This window comes from Aquarana catesbeiana, linkage group LG11, assembly GCF_042186555.1.
Source record: "Aquarana catesbeiana isolate 2022-GZ linkage group LG11, ASM4218655v1, whole genome shotgun sequence".
NCBI lineage: Eukaryota > Metazoa > Chordata > Amphibia > Anura > Ranidae > Aquarana > Aquarana catesbeiana.
In genome coordinates, this window is record NC_133334.1 from 102,002,482 (window position 1) to 102,018,337 (window position 15,856).

Below are 15,856 nucleotides of genomic sequence, written 5' to 3' on the forward strand. Positions count from 1 at the left end.
TGGAACATTGCATTAAAGCAGAACTAAACTCAATTAACTATTTTTAATCCTTATGCTACTAGCTTTAGTAAATAGGTAGGAAAGTATATTATATTTAAATGTTTTAACAAGCCAAGCCAAGGTGTAATTTTATTAATTTTATATATCATAGAAATCCTCGATTGGGGGTTCAAAAAGTCCACCTTCATCAGACCTTGTTATAGTTAAATGAAACATTTACTGGACTGATAAAATTCAATCGATTCTAAGGCGTTAATTAGCATGAGTGCTCCAGATGCCAGTAAAGCATTGGCATTCTATGATACAAGAGTCTGAATAAAATAAATCTGTCATTTATATGGTCTACTTTTGATGCTTTCCTTCTGCTTTCTGAGGTTTGTATTGCTGTGTCCACATTAGGGAGTTTCACCCCCCCTATTTGTAAATTGCTCTTAAGGCGCTAAATTCTGTTGAATTTTGTAAATCGATGACTGGTTGTCTTTAAGCATTTGCTGCAATACACTATCTACCTTTTTTTTTTTTTTTTGAAAAGAATTTTTATTGCGCACATATCAGTATAAGCATACATGACAGTAGTTGGGATTACAATATCCAACAAAAAAATAGAAATTGCATATCCAGCACATTATTATCACATATATATCCATCTTTTCTGCATGTGTCACATAGATTTCCATTCCCACTCTACTTTTGAATATATATGTGCATTTTTTTATTATAGAAAACAAAACAAAAAAAAAAAAAAAAAAAGAAAAACCCCCGAAAAGACTGAAACAGAAGAGGAAAACCTCCCATAACATTAAAACAAGACCCATTTCCCCCCTGAGATGTCCACATTCGGTGTCCCAAGCACTAATCAAGAGAATCTATGCTCTAACTCCGTAAGAGGAGAAAAAAAAAAAAAAACTCCCCCTATTCTCCCTTCCTTATCAAATTGAGAACAAAAACAACAGCCCTTACTGTCCAGCATTCAGTGGCTCTTCCTCGTCCAGCGTGTTTTTCGAATCCACCCATCTAAACCAAACCTTCCTAAATTTCTTGGGAGCTTCCCTAGCTTCATAGGTCATCCTGTACAACAGCACATCTGCATTAACTATTTTTATCCACATTCCTAGTGTCAACTGTTCTTCATGAATCCAGCGTCTGGCAATACGTTTTCGCACCTCAAAGTATAGGATCCTAAGAAACAGTTTGGTACATGTATTCATCTCCTCCTGGTCAAAGACCCCTAGGAGACAGTGTAAGGGTGAGCAAATGTTAGGTAAGGCGAATTTATCAGAAATAAATTCAGTTACCTGTGACCACAGTGGCCTCACCTTCTTGCACTCCCACACCATGTGTATGAAAGTGCCATCCTCCTCCCTACATTTATGACAGAGAGCTGTTTCTTTTCTTTGCATTTTGTAAAGTCTAACAGGAGTATAATACTGTTGATGGAGATACCTAAACTGAATAATTTTGTCCGTAGATGAAATAACAGTCACCACATACGTATCCAGTACCTCCTGCCACTGCTCCTCCGACAACTCCGGGACAGCCTCTACCCACCGCTGCTTAGCTCTAGCCCTTATTATCTTTATCCCTGGTCCCACTGCCCCATAATATCTAGAGATTCGCCCAGATGGTTCGGGATCTATCAGAGCCTTTTCCAAATCTGTATTCTGGACCAGAATTGTATCCCCTCCAAACTGCACCTTCGCTGCGTGCTTCAACTGCATATACAGAAACAGCCATATCTTGGGTACATTAAACTGAGCCCTCAATTGATCAAAGGTGGCCAGTCGATCATTCTGACAAATCTGGTGCAGGTACTTAATACCATATTGCGCCCAGGTCTTTTGTCCATCCGGCAATTTCAAAAATTCCCCCAGTGACCCATTGTACCATATCGGACTGTTCGGGGACAGTGCCAGTGACGTATCCTTTCGCCATTGGGAGCACAGGTGAAATACTTTCCCAGGAAGTGCCAGAACTGATTCCATCTTCCTCCCTGGAAACTTCCCCTCCCACAAATATAGAGCACAATATTCATGACTAAATTCACCGAATGCAGATCATCCCAGGCAGATACAGACATCACTTCCCCAACAAACAAAGAACCCCCCCTCACCCCCCACCCCCCTCCCTGCACCCAGCCCCAACCCGCTAGGCACTTTTTTCCCATAACCTGAGTCCAAAATAGGCAGCAGAGATGCGACTTAAAACTGTCGCATAAACCAGTTCCTTTACCGGAGCTCTGAAAGAAAAAAAAAAAAAACAGTTCTCCTTACAAAAAACGGAGGAAAAAAAAGAGAAAAAAAGAATAAAAAAGAAAAAACACTTTCCTGATATTTGGATAGAAAAAAAAACCTCTTTCTGTTTCCAATATATCTTCCCTCAGAGCTGTCCACAGACTCATCATCTAACAGAGGCACAGAGCAGCATCAAGCAATTCAACACCAAAACTTCTCCATGGTAGTATCTTCATGTCGAGGGCTGCTTGACAGGAGAACTGTAAGAATAGTTGTTCAGCCACAGGGCTCTCCCAAAAGGTTCAGTCACATCAGAGGGAAGATAAGAAAAAAACCCCAAAGTACAAGGATTGTTCACATCAACGGTAAGGTAATCCAGAGAGGTAATCAGAAATGTCATCCCTGACGCATCGTTCCTGTCATCTACCCCCTGTTCTCCCTGGCGGGGGGACCCCATCATGGCGAGCGAGAAGCGGATTTACCCCTTCGACATCCACGTGTATCTAGCCACTAAAGAAATACGTTTTCCCATTTTCTACTATGCGCAGCTTAGCAGGATACAGCATACTGTAGATCAGGTTGAGGTCCCTCAATCTCTGCTTTACAGGCTGAAAAGAGGCCCTTTGCTTCTGAGTAACCACAGAGAAGTCAGGATAGATCGATATTCGATAGCCATCAAACGACAGTTCAGGGCCAGTCCTGGCAGCACGCAGTATATTCTCTCGATCTCAGAAGTGCAGTACTTTCGCTATCATGGATCTGGGAGGGGCTCCCTTCGGTGGCGCCCGGCCTGGAATACGGTGTGCCCTTTCAATGGCGAATAATTTCGTAAAAGTGCCAGGATCCATGTGGTCAGTCAGCCAGTTCTCTAGAAATTCTTCTGCTCGCCTCCCCTCCGCACCCTCAGGGAACCCCACCAACCTTATGTTGTTCCTTCTCATGCGGTCTTCCATGTCAGCCATCTTCAAAGTGTGCTCAGACAGGGTCTTTTTTGTCACCTGCGCAGCTGTATCTAAAGGCCTGACAATGTCCTCTAGAGAAGCAATGCGGCGGTCTGTAACTTGTGCTTTCTCCCGCAGCTTCTGCATATCATGCTTTAGAAAGGAAAACTCCATCTTGAGCCCCTCAAAATGATCGATCAGCTTAGTTTGGCAGCCCTGTATTGCATCCATAATCTGGGTCAGGGATGGCTCATCTTCCCTCTCTACCTCCGTAGCTGGTCTGCCCCTGAGATCCTGCAGCCTGTCTAAAGATCTCCCCCTTCTCAGCGTTCCACCTCTTTGGGGTTTAGGACTCACCCTGATCGGGGGGGAAGGTGCCTGATGCGGGCTCTCCTCAGTCCTCTGTAGCGGCGGCCATTCCTCCTCCTGTGAGCCGGTGCCATTTTGGGATCCCCAGGCATATCGCGCCAGTCTTTCTCCTGCCGTTTTAGGCCAGGGGGGGCCATATTTTACCATCCCCGAAGGTTCCCGAGGGGTCCCTGCACACATCCCCAGAGAGTCTGCACAGAATTGGGGTGCCTCTGCTCCAGGATCACAACAGGATCGTAGGTCTGTGAACGGAGCTCAGAGCTTTCACTCCTCACATGCCGCGCGCTGGCTCCGCCCCCTACACCATCTACCTTTAACCTAAACATTATTTTCATACATAAGTCACGCTTAGAATATACTTTTAAAGATTGATGGAGATCATAAATTTGTGCCGCTCTTTAACCACACAATAGTATTTGTGTATATTATTCCTGGCTTTGAATTCTTGTGTTCTGAATAGTGCCTTTGTGTTATGGCAATGTGTAATACCCAGGTACCTCCATATAGATCACTCTGTTTTTGATCCTTTAAATAGGAAATCTGTAAAACTTACTTTTCACATTTTTCATTTGTTGTTCAATTTCAATACCATATGTCAATGAGTTAAAATTGATTTGAGAATTTTACCCAGTGACCATGACCACTGTAATCACAATAGCAAACTAAAATTTTCAAGAAAATATTTTTTTGTTTGATTTATTTTGCCAGTCAATACCTACATTATATCTGCCATAAAAAAACAGCTTCAACCTGTCACTCTGATCTTGGTTTCACCAAATAGTAAATCATTGGCCCAACTTATTCATGAAGCTAGTAAAGTGTTTGGACACCTGATATATGCAGACAGTACTTGTTCTAGGTCATTAGTAAAAATGGTAGGAAAGGAAAGAACAGATGATAACTTAGGCTGGAAAGTGTTGTTTTTGAAAATCTGACCTATTGCCTAACAAAGTGGGTGGATATTTTTATGGCACCTGCCATAATGTGCAAGTACTCTGTGCCTACGTACACATCTGCTGTTTGCTGATGCTGTTACTTTCTCATCTGCTGCTCACAGTTCTGTCCACTGGCCTCTCTGACTTTTCTACCACTTATTTTAGGTCCCATGTCACCCCTCTTTGGCCATTAGGTGGTCAAGTATGGCATCACTCCTGTGCATGCTCACAGCATGCACAGGAGTGATGCCATACTGTGCATGCTGTGAGCATGCACAGTATGGCATCACTCCTGTGCATGCTGTGAGCATGCACAGGAGAGATCACAGCAATTATATCGTCCCTGACACCCAGTTGCCTGGAACATACAGTACGCTGCACTGTTCATGCACCACAGGTGGTGTACACAAATTAAATGTTAAAATGTTAGGAAAAAGGGAAAGATTTGTTTTAGCAGAAGAGAATATGCAAAGTCTCTTCTGCTAAAAAGGGAAACTTTATCTCCTAGTAGTTTTTAACAAAATTAAGTACAGTATTTTCAACATTCTAACTAGATAAGAATCTTAAAGACAACTGTAATAAACAATATTACTGTATGCAGTATATAAAAACTTAAAATTAAAAAAAAAATAGGATTTTGATAACCGCTTACCTGTAAAATCCTTTTCTTGGAGTACATCACGGGACACAGAGCACCATAGTAATAACTATATTGGTTATAGGTCACCTTTAGGTGAATGGACAATGGTAAAACCAAAAAGGAAACAGGAAGTCCCCCTCCCTATATAACCCCTCCCATACAGGGAGTACCTCAGTTTTTGTAGCAAAGCAATATATACATATCCCAATAAGAGAAGAGGGACCTCTGTGTACCGTGATGTACTCCAAGAAAAGGATTTTACAGGTAAGCTGTTATAATAATCGTATTTTCTTTATTGTACATCACGGGACACAGAGCACCATAGTAATAACTAGGGATGAGCTTCGAGTTCGAGTCGGACCCATGTTCGACTCGAACATCGCATGTTCACCCGTTCGTCAATTTGCGAATGTTATTGGCTGTTTACGCCAAATTCGAGTGGCGCGTCACGGCCCATAATTCACTGTGGCATCACAGTGCATTGCTGGCTGATGATTGGCCAAGCATGCACTATGACCCGAATGCTTGGCTAATCACACGCCGTCTGTACAGGGAGCCATAATTGGCCAAAGCCAGGGTGGCTTTGGCCAATTATGGATCAGGGGGTTTAGTACATGCCCCACACTATATAAGGCCGCCTGCATGGCCGCCTTGTGTAGTGTGTTGTGGTGGCGGCGGAGAGATAGACAGAGAGACAGTGTAATTTGGTTTAAGTTAGATAGAGTAGGCAGGCTGCACTCACAGTGTATTGTGTATATATATATGCATCCTAGGTGTTGTATGTATGTATGTGTGTGTATACACACTATATTCAGCTTAGCTAGATCCGTTCCTGTTATTCTCTTCCTACTGATGGGCAGGCAGGTGTTTTTACAGTATTTACAGCTACCTGAAGAAACCTGATCCTATTAGTCCTATTAGCTAAAGTATTTACAGTTAGTGTAGTGCATCCTCTGCACAGTGTGCACCTAAAGCTACCTGAAGAAAATTGGTGGTGTTCTTCTGATCCTATTAGTACCGCAGGCAGCTTCAGTATTTACAGTTAGTGTAGTGCGTCCTCTGCACAGTGTGCACCTAAAGCTACCTGAAGAAAATTGGTGGTGTTCTTCTGATCCTGTTAGTACCACAGGCAGGCAGCTGCAGTATTTACAGTTAGTGTACTGCGTCCTCTGCACAGTGTGCACCTAAAGCTACCTGAAGACAAATGCTGTTGTTCTGATCCTATTAATACCACAGGCAGGCAGCTGCAGTATTTACAGTTAGTGTACTGTGTCCTCTGCACAGTGTGCACCTGAAGCTACCTGAAGACAATTGCTGGTGTTCTCATACTAATAATACTACAGGCAGGCAGTTGATTCTGCTAGTTGCAGTATCAGTATATATATACATTCCAACTTTGTGCAGATACATCTCACTGCAGGCCATTAGTATGTCTGGAAGGCCAACAAGGAGAGGCAGACAGTCACAAGCCAATAAAAGAGGGCAAGCAGGCTCTGTGTCTAGAGGCAACAGTGCTGGTCGTGGAGACGGAGCATCCTCATCAGCACGTGGCCGTGAGACATGCTTGTCCTTTTTTTCGGCAGCTGGCCGTGTTGAGCCGCAACATGCGGAAGACTTGGTAGAGTGGATGACCAAGCCGTCCTCATCCTCCTCATCCTCTCTCACCCAGGCTCAGGGTACTTTGTCTGGCAAAGCAGCTGCCAACGCGGCCTCTTCCCTCGGCTCAATGGCATCAGTCACTCCTTCCCTAGCCCCACCATGTCCTCCTGAGGAGTCCCCCGAACTGTTTGACCACAGTGTTGGGTACATGCTCCAGCAGGATGCCCAGCGTTTTGAAGGCTCTGATGATGGTACCCTGCTACAGGAAGGCAGTAACGTGAGCCCAGAGAGAGGGGGTGCCCAAGAAGGACAGCAGTCTGACAGTCATGTTCCCCCAGCTGCAGCATACTGCCAGCTTTGCTCCAGTGATGAGGAGGGAGGGGGTGATGTGGTCACTGACTCCACATGGATGCCTGATAGGAGAGAGGAGGAGGAGGAGGAGGCACATCTCCAATGAGGCAGGATGCCCTCCAGGGGCCAGCTTAAGGGCAGCACACTGACTGCATCACACCACAGAGCTCCGCATGTGCAGGGTGCTGCTGTCTTTGCACGTTATTCCAAAAGTTCTTTAGTGTGGGCCTTTTTTGAGACGAGTGCATCAGATACCACCGCTGTTATTTGCAACATATGTGTCAGGAAGGGCTAGCCAGTACCCAAGATGGCGGCCGAAGAAGACGACCTGTGACCTCAGCCTCTATCAGAACACCTCCAGTGCATCTGCGTGCACCCGTGCGCGCATATGCGCGCGCACACAAGCATTGCCAAGAAGGGCATGCCAGTACTCGAGATGGGAATCCAAGACAGTCTGTTTGCTAAGTCAGAATGCCAGTGCACCGATGCGTGATAACGCACATACGGGCGCAAACCCTGTGACAGCTTTTGGCGCCCAACAGGCTATTTAAACTCAATCAGTGCCTAGACCCAGTGCTGTCCGTTCTACAGCGTTCCTGTGTGTTCCTGTTTGCCTGCATCTGATACCTGTACCTGTTATCTGACCCGGCTTGCCTCCAACTCTGCTGTTTGCTGCCTGCATCTGACCCGGCTTGTTCTGACCACTGCATCTACCTGCTCCCTCTACTACCTCGCTGCCAGCCCATCACCGACCCGGCCTGTATCCTGACTACACTTTTGCCTCCGCACCTGCTCCTGACGTGCCCGCCAGTGTATGACTCGGCCTGCTTGTACCTGCCTTCTCTGCTATCTGGAGAATCCTGCTGAACTACCATTCCACCTGTAGCTGCTTCCAGTTCCACGGTCTGCATCCCATCAGGCACTCATGCAACTCTGCACTCCTGCACCTCCTGTCTGCTCTACCAGGAGACCCCAGGTCAGAGGGGTAAGAGAGGCGGTCCTCTGCATATCAGGCTCTACCGTCAGGTACGTGACAGTAACGGACAGCCATGTCTGAGCCTGCGCAGGGACCCTCTTCCATGGAGGAACTTTGCCAGCACCTGGCCGGCCTGACACAGGCTGTCAAGGACCTACAACGGGGCTATAACCAGCTGGAGGGACGCTTACAGACTCTGTCCGACTCTACAGCCGCCCAGGGACCACCACCAGCATCAGCCTCTCCACAAGGAACCCCTTCTGCTCCTGCAGTGGTCATGCTCCCACCTGAGCCCAGGGTACCAACCCCAGACAGGTTCCTGGGTGAACGCAGCAAGTTCAGAGCATTCCCGAACGCATGCGAACTTTACTTCGCCCTTCAACCCCGCACTTTTTCTTTGGAAGCTACAAAAGTCAGCTTTGTGATTTCCTTGCTACAAGGTGAGCCACAATCCTGGGTCCATCGTCTTCTGGAGAAGAAGGCTGAATGTTTATCAGACTTAGCCACATTCTTCAATGCCATGGCCCAGCTGTATGAAGATCCCCAGCAAATGGCTTCAGCGGAGGCAGCTCTTCACTCACTACAACAAGGTCGTAGGGCGGTGGAAGACGATGGGCCTTTGACACCAATTGGAATGATGCCGCTCTACGCTACCAATTCCGTATGGGCCTCTCTGAACCGCTCAAGGATGAGCTAGCACGAGTAGGTTTACCCTCTACCCTTGAAGCCCTGATTGAGCTATCCATTCAGATCAACCGCCGTTTGAGAGAACAAAGGTTAGAGAGAGCTGCAGTTCCATCCCGTCCAGTACGGTTGTTACCCCGGGTACCCAGCTCCTTCAATCCTGCTCCACCAGCTCCTGCCACTCCCGCTCCTGATACTCCAGAACCTATGCAACTCGGCCTGCCACGCCCTTCTCTCTCCACTGAAGAATGACAACGTCGTCACCAGCAGAACCTGTGTTTGTACTGTGGGGGATCCTGACATTACGTGAGGTCCTGCCCAGTTAAACCTCATAAGTCCCTCTCAACTACTTCTGCCTCGTCAACTCCAAGTTTGCTTAACCATTCCGCTCATCTTACTCTTCCCATCTCTTTACACCTGCCAGGAGGGACTATTCAGACTTCCGCCATAATTGATTCTGGAGCCTGCAGCTGTTTTGTGGACTTGACCTTTGCTGCCAGACATCATATCCCATTACAACCCAAGGCACAGAAGCTCTCGGTTAATCTGGCCGATGGATCCATTATTAAATCTGGAGCAGTTACTCATGAAACCATTCCTCTGCTTACCACCATTTCCAAAGACCACCAAGAACTGCTACGTCTGGACGCCATCGCTTCCCCTTTGTTCCCGGTCATCCTTGGTATGCCCTGGCTGAGGGCCCATAACCCCCACATTGACTGGACTAAGGAAGGAATTAAGTTTGTCTCCCCTTACTGCATCCAGTACTGCTTACAGACCCCCTGTGGTGTACTCGCTCTGCTATGCCTTGACACAGACTCTGAGATCAGTCAGCTCGTGCCCACAGCCTACCATGACTTTCTAGATGTATTAAGCAAGAAAGGCGCAGAGATCCTTCCTCCTCATCGGTCTTACGACTGTCCTATAGAGCTACTTCCCAGAGCCAAAGTCCCTTTCGGGAGAATCTTCCCCCTGTCCGAAAGTGAGCTGGTAGCTCTAAAAGACTACATTGATGACAATCTTAAAAAAGGGTTCATCCGCCCTTCTACATCTCCAGCCGGGGCAGGAATTTTCTTTGTTGAGAAGAAAGATCATTCACTATGGCCCTGTGTGGATTACCGTGAGCTCAACAAATATACGGTTAAAAACCGTTATCCACTTCCATTAGTACCCAAACTTTTTTAGAGACTTGGCTCCGCCACCATATTTACAAAACTGGATCTTCGTGGTGTCTATAATTTGGTGTGCATTCGAGAAGGCGATGAATGGAAGACTGCCTTCCGCACACGATTTGGGCATTTTGAGTATCTTGTAATGCCCTTTGGACTCTGCAACTCCCCAGCCACTTTCCAGCACTTCATTAATGACATCTTCCGAGATAACTTGTCTGTTATTGTATACCTTGATGATATACTAATGTTTTCTTCCTCCCTAGACAACCACCGCAGACATGTCAGAAGCGTACTAACTCGCCTTCGACAACATGGATTATACACCAAACCCAAGAAGTGCGAGTTTGAATGCCAGAGTATGCAATTCCTGGGCCTGATCATTTCCACCAAAGGTATCAAGATGGATCCCCAGAAGGTCACAGCTATCTTGGACTGGCCAACTCCCTGTGACAAGAAGGGCATTCAACGCTTCATAGGTTTTGCAAACTTTTACCGAAAATTCATTCGGGGGGTTTTCAGCGATCATTGCCCCCATCACACAACTCACCAAACAAGGTTCCAGATTCCGTTGGTCCCCAGAGGCTCAGGCTGCCTTCGAGGCGCTGAAGTTGTTCACTTCTGCACCTGTTTTGAAGCACTCCGACTCGGCCCTACCCTATGTTTTAGAAGTGGATGCCTCGGAAACAGTGGTTGGAGCCATTCTGTCCCAAAGACAGGGTCCCAAGGCCCTGTTGCACCTGGTTGCATTCTTTTCTCAAACTGTCAAGCGCAGAGAAGAACTATGACGCGAACTTCTAGCGATCAAGGCGGCACTAGAAGAATGGAGGTAACTGCGCATCCAATCTTAATCTATACAGACCACAAGAATCTAGAATACCTACTTTTCTTTTCTAGATTTACCTTTCATTTGACATACAGACCCGGATCTAAGAACATAAAGCCAGACGCACTATCACGCATGTTCAGCAAATCTCAAGAAGTCTTCCTCCTGGATATGATCCTGTCCTCTGGGAATTTCCTTCTTCTACAAGGAGAATTAATTACCTGGATCAAGCAAGCCTCAGTGGGTAGTTCTGCACCACTCGGGACCACCTTATGGACAGGGGCTACTCTGGTATGAGGATAAGATCTTTGTGCCGGAGGATCTGCGAACGGCCACTTTGGGTATGTGCCATGATCACGTGCTTGCAGGGCACTTTGGCGTCAGCAAGACCTCCAAACTTGTGCAGTGAACTTTTTGGTGGCCTGGGGTGGCGAAGGACTGCAGGAAATATGTAGAATCTTGTACTACTTGTATCCGCAACAAGAGCAGCAAGTCCAGGGCCTGGGGTCTGTTGAAACCATTACCCGTCCCGCATAGACCTTGGCGAATGATCTCAATTGACTTTATTGTGGAGCTGCCCCAATCTGAGTGGGCTACAGTACTATTTTTGTCGACCAATTATCCAAGATGGCCCACTTTATTCTCAGGAAGGGTACTTCTGTACAAGAGACTGCATGGATTTTCATCAGAGAAGTTATAAGACTCCATGGGGTTCCAGCAAATATCATCTCTGACAGAGGGGTCCAGTTCACCTCCAGATTCTGGAGATCTTTGTGCGAATCTCTTGGGATTGAACTTTCATTTTCTTCAGCCTATCACCCGCAAACTAATGGGCAGACAGAAAGAACCAATCAAACACTTGAACAATATCTGCCTGGATGTCCCTACTTCCCTTGGACGAGTTTTCCTACAATAATTCTACTCACTCAGCCACGAAACAATGTCCTTTCTTCGCAAACTATGGTTTTCATCCCTCTTTTCTGTTTAATAACATTCCGGAATGCCCTGTACCCGCTGTACTTGAAACGCTGGATTTCTTTAACTCCAACAACAAACTGTTACAGGAGACGATGGCTAAGACTTAAGCTTACAATAAAGAGATCTTCAACAAGAAGAGAAGAGGGGAGTTGATCCTAAATCCAGGGGACCAAGTCTGGTTGGCTACAATGAACCTGAAACTAACCTGTCCCTCGAGGAAATTAGGTCCCAAATTTGTAGGACCTTTCCCTGTAAAGAGGCGTATTAACAATATTGCTTATGAACTTGAGCTACCAGAGACCTCCATCTTGTGTTTCATATAACCCTACTGAAGCCCGCTGTCCCTAACCCTTTTCCGGATCAAATACAGGGCCACCCGAACCCATGGTGGTAGACGGTGAAGAGGAATTCGAAGTAGAGGCGATCTTAGATTGCAGGAGAAGGAGGAATCAAGTTCAATACCTGATTAAGTGGAGGGAATACCGCCCTGAGGACAACTCGTGGGAACCAGAAGCCAACATTCATGCCCAAGAACTTATCCGAACCTTCAAGAGGTCTTATCCTGACAAGGTGGCCAGATTGGGTATCCGGAGGCTGCCTGTTAGGGGGGGGCAATGTCAGGAAGGGCTAGCCAATTCCCAAGATGGCGGCCGAAGAAGACGACCTGTGACCTCAGCCTCTGTCAGAGCACCTCCGGTGCATCTGCGTGCGCCCATGCGCACATATGTGCATTGCCAAGAAGAGCATGCCAGTACTCGGGATGGGAATGCAAGACAGTCTGTTTGCTCAGTCAGAATGCCAGTGTGCGCGCGCACCCTGTGTCAGCTTTTGGCGCCCAACAGGCAAAATCAGTCAGTGCCTAGACCCAGTGCTGTCCGTTCTACAGCGTTCCTGTGTGTTCCTCTTTGCCTGCATCTGATACCTGTACTTGTCATCTGCCTCCGACTCTGCTGTTTGCTGCCTGCATCTGACCCGGCTTGTTTTGACCACCGCATCTGCCTGCTCCCTCTACTACCTCGCTGCCAGCCCATCACCAACCCGGCCTGTATCCTGACTACGCTTTTGCCTCCGCACCTGCTCCTGAGGTGCCCGCCAGTGTATGACCCGGCCTGCTTATACCTGCCTTCTCTGCTATCTGGAGAATCCTGCTGAACTACCGTTCCACCTGCAGCTGTTTCCAGTTCCACTCCTGGGCCTCCTGTCTGCTCTACCAGGAGGCCCAGAGTCAGAGGGGTAAGAGAGGCCGTCCTCTGCATATCAAGCTCTACCGTCAGGTACGTGGCAATATGTCTCAAGCGTATCTCGCGTGGCCAAAACATCACCTGCTTGGGCACCACATGCTTGACCAGACATATGTCGACCTGCCATGCAGTTCATTGGCAAGCGTACCTAAAAGACCCACACCAAAGAACAAAGCGGACCTCTCCTTGCTCCTCATCAGCTGGGATCTCCAACCCCACTATACCTTCAGTCCTCTCTGAAGCCTGCACTGAGAGGAATGAAGGTTTAGAATTAGGTGTGTCACAGCCAAGTACTTGCAGGCAATCTGCTATCGCTACACCGACGTCAGATTGTACCAGGCAAATTTCCCTGCCCCAGCTGCTGCAACGCCGAAAGAAGTTCGCTCCCAGCCATCCACATGCCCAGCGCTTGAATGCTAGCTTGGCTAAATTGCTAGCACTTCAACTGCTGCCTTTTCAGTTGGTAGACTCTGCCCCCTTCCATGAGCTTGTGGAATGTGCGGTTCCTCAGTGGCAGGCTCCCAAATGCCACTTTTTCTCACGGAAGGCGGTTCTGGCTCTCTACCGGCATGTGGAAGGCAATGTCTTGGCATCGCTGGACAGATTGCGGTCAGCGGTAAGGTGCATATTACCGCGGACTCATGGTCCAGCAGGTATGGACAGGGACGTTACCTATCTTTCACCGCACACTGGGTGACTCTTCTGGCAGCTGGGAAGGATGCGGGACAGGGTGCAGTAGTGTTGGAGGTTGTTCCGCCACCATGCCTCCAAAATTCTACTAGTGGTGATTCTGCCACTCCTCTCTCCTCCACCACCTCCTCTTCTTCTTTCTCCATGGCCTCTTCCTGTGCTGATTTGTCCTCAGAACCAGTGGTGCTCCGTAGCCATTCAAGGGGCTACGCATGCACACAGGCAAAAAGATGCCATGTGGTGCTTGAGCTAGTGTGCTTGGGGGACAAGAGCCACACTGGGGCAGAGTTTCTGTCAGCTCTGCAGGGGCAGGTTCAGAGGTGGTTGATGCCACGCCAGCTTAAGCCAGGTATTGTGGTTTGCGACAATGGCCCCAACCTGCTCTCTGCCCTCCGACAGGGACAACTGACACATGTGCCCTGTTTGACTCACATCCTTAACTTGGTGGCGCAGCGGTTCTTGGGCAGGTACCTGGGCTTATAGGATGTCCTGAGGCAGACCAGGAAAGTCTGTGTGCATTTCCGCAGGTCACAAAATGCCAGTGCTCGGCTGGCTGACCTCCAAAAGGAATTTAACTTGCCCAAGAACTGCCTAATCTGTGACATGTCCACCAGGTGGAACTCAAAGTTGGCCATGCTGTAGCGGCTGCACACACAGTAGAGGGCCATCAATGAGTACCTATGTGACTATGGCACCAGGACAGGGTCAGGGGACCTTGTTTTTTTTTTCCCCACGCCAGTGGGCTATGATCAGGGATGCATGCACTGTCCTGTCATCATTTGAGGAGGCCACGAGGATGGTGAGCAGTGACAGTGCATGCATCAGTGACACTGTCCCTCTGGTCCACCTGTTGGAGCACACACTGCATGGAATAATGGACAGGGCACTTGAGGCAGAACAGAGGGAGGAGGAGGACTTCCTTACCTCTCAAGGCCCCCTTTATCTAGACAGTGTTCCTGCGTGCCCGCCGATCACACTGGAGGAGGACAAGGAGGAGGAGGATTGTCTCAGCATGGAGGTGGAGCCTGGCACTCAGCATCAGCCGCAGTCTTCAAGGGATCATTTACAGTCCAAAGAAACCCATGGACTTGTACATGCCTGGGAGGAGGTGGCTGCGGATCATGTCGTCCTTAGTGACCCAGAGGACTCTGGACCGAATGCCTCAGCAAACCTACGCTGTATGGTCTCCCTGATCCTGCAAAGCCTGCGGAAGGATCCTCGTATTCGTGGTATCAAAGGGAGGGATGATTACTGGCTGGCAACCCTCCTTGATCCACGTTACAAGGGTAAGGTTGCGGACCTTATCTTGCCATCACAGAGGGAGCAGAGGATGAAACATCTTCGGGAGGCCTTGCAGAAAGGTTTGTGCAACGCGTTTCCAGAGCCTGGGAGGTTACAATTTCCTGGTCCTCATGGACAACGTGTTGCTGAGGCTTCGGTCAGTCACAGAAGGAACAATGGAGAAGGTGGCTGTCTGACCGATGCGTTCAGACAATTTTTTAGTCCACAGCCCCAAGGTTTGATCGGTTCCAGCAACCATCGCCAGCGTCTGATTCACATGGTACAGGATTACCTAGGGGCAAGATCAAACTTGGACACCTTTCCCACTGAAAATCCTCTGGATTACTGGGTCTTGAGGATGGATCACTGGCCAGAGCTTGCACAGTATGCAATTGACTGTCCTGTCCTGCATCCAGCGTTCTTTCGGAATGCACATTCATTGCTGCTGGAGGCTTTGTAACCGATCACAGGGTGCGCCTGTCCACCGAATCGGTCGATCAGCTGACCTTCACAAAAATGAATCAATCTTGGATCACCAGCTACCAAGCACCTGATGCTGATGTAATCGATTGATTTTTTTCTGTTATGCTGAGTGACAATCCTCTGCCTCCTCAATTTTCATGCTGATAGCTTGTAAGAACATTTTTGGTTCTGGACACTGCCACCAGTGGCCAAGGCCCAATTTTTCAGCCCCTGTTTAACAGGGGCGTGTAATTACAATTTTTGATGCAATACTTTTCAGCAGGGCTCATTCCTGCACTCCAACTAGAGAATCTGTGAGGGGTTGCAGTGTTGTGGCACTAGCACCAGTGCCCAAGGCCCAAATTTTCAGCCCCTGTTTAACAGGGGCGTATAATTACAATTTTTGATGCAATACTTTGCAGCAGGGCTCATTCCTGTGCTCCAACTATAGCATCTGTGAGGGGTTGCAGTGTTGTGGCACCA

At 47.9% G+C, this 15,856-nt stretch overlaps 1 protein-coding gene across 1 annotated transcript in view; it reads right to left on the reverse strand.

Moving 5' to 3' along the window:
- The window catches only part of LOC141111717 (uncharacterized), a 491,097-nt gene that overhangs the window by 401,024 nt on the left and 74,217 nt on the right, over window positions 1-15,856 (reverse strand). The window lies entirely within an intron of this gene.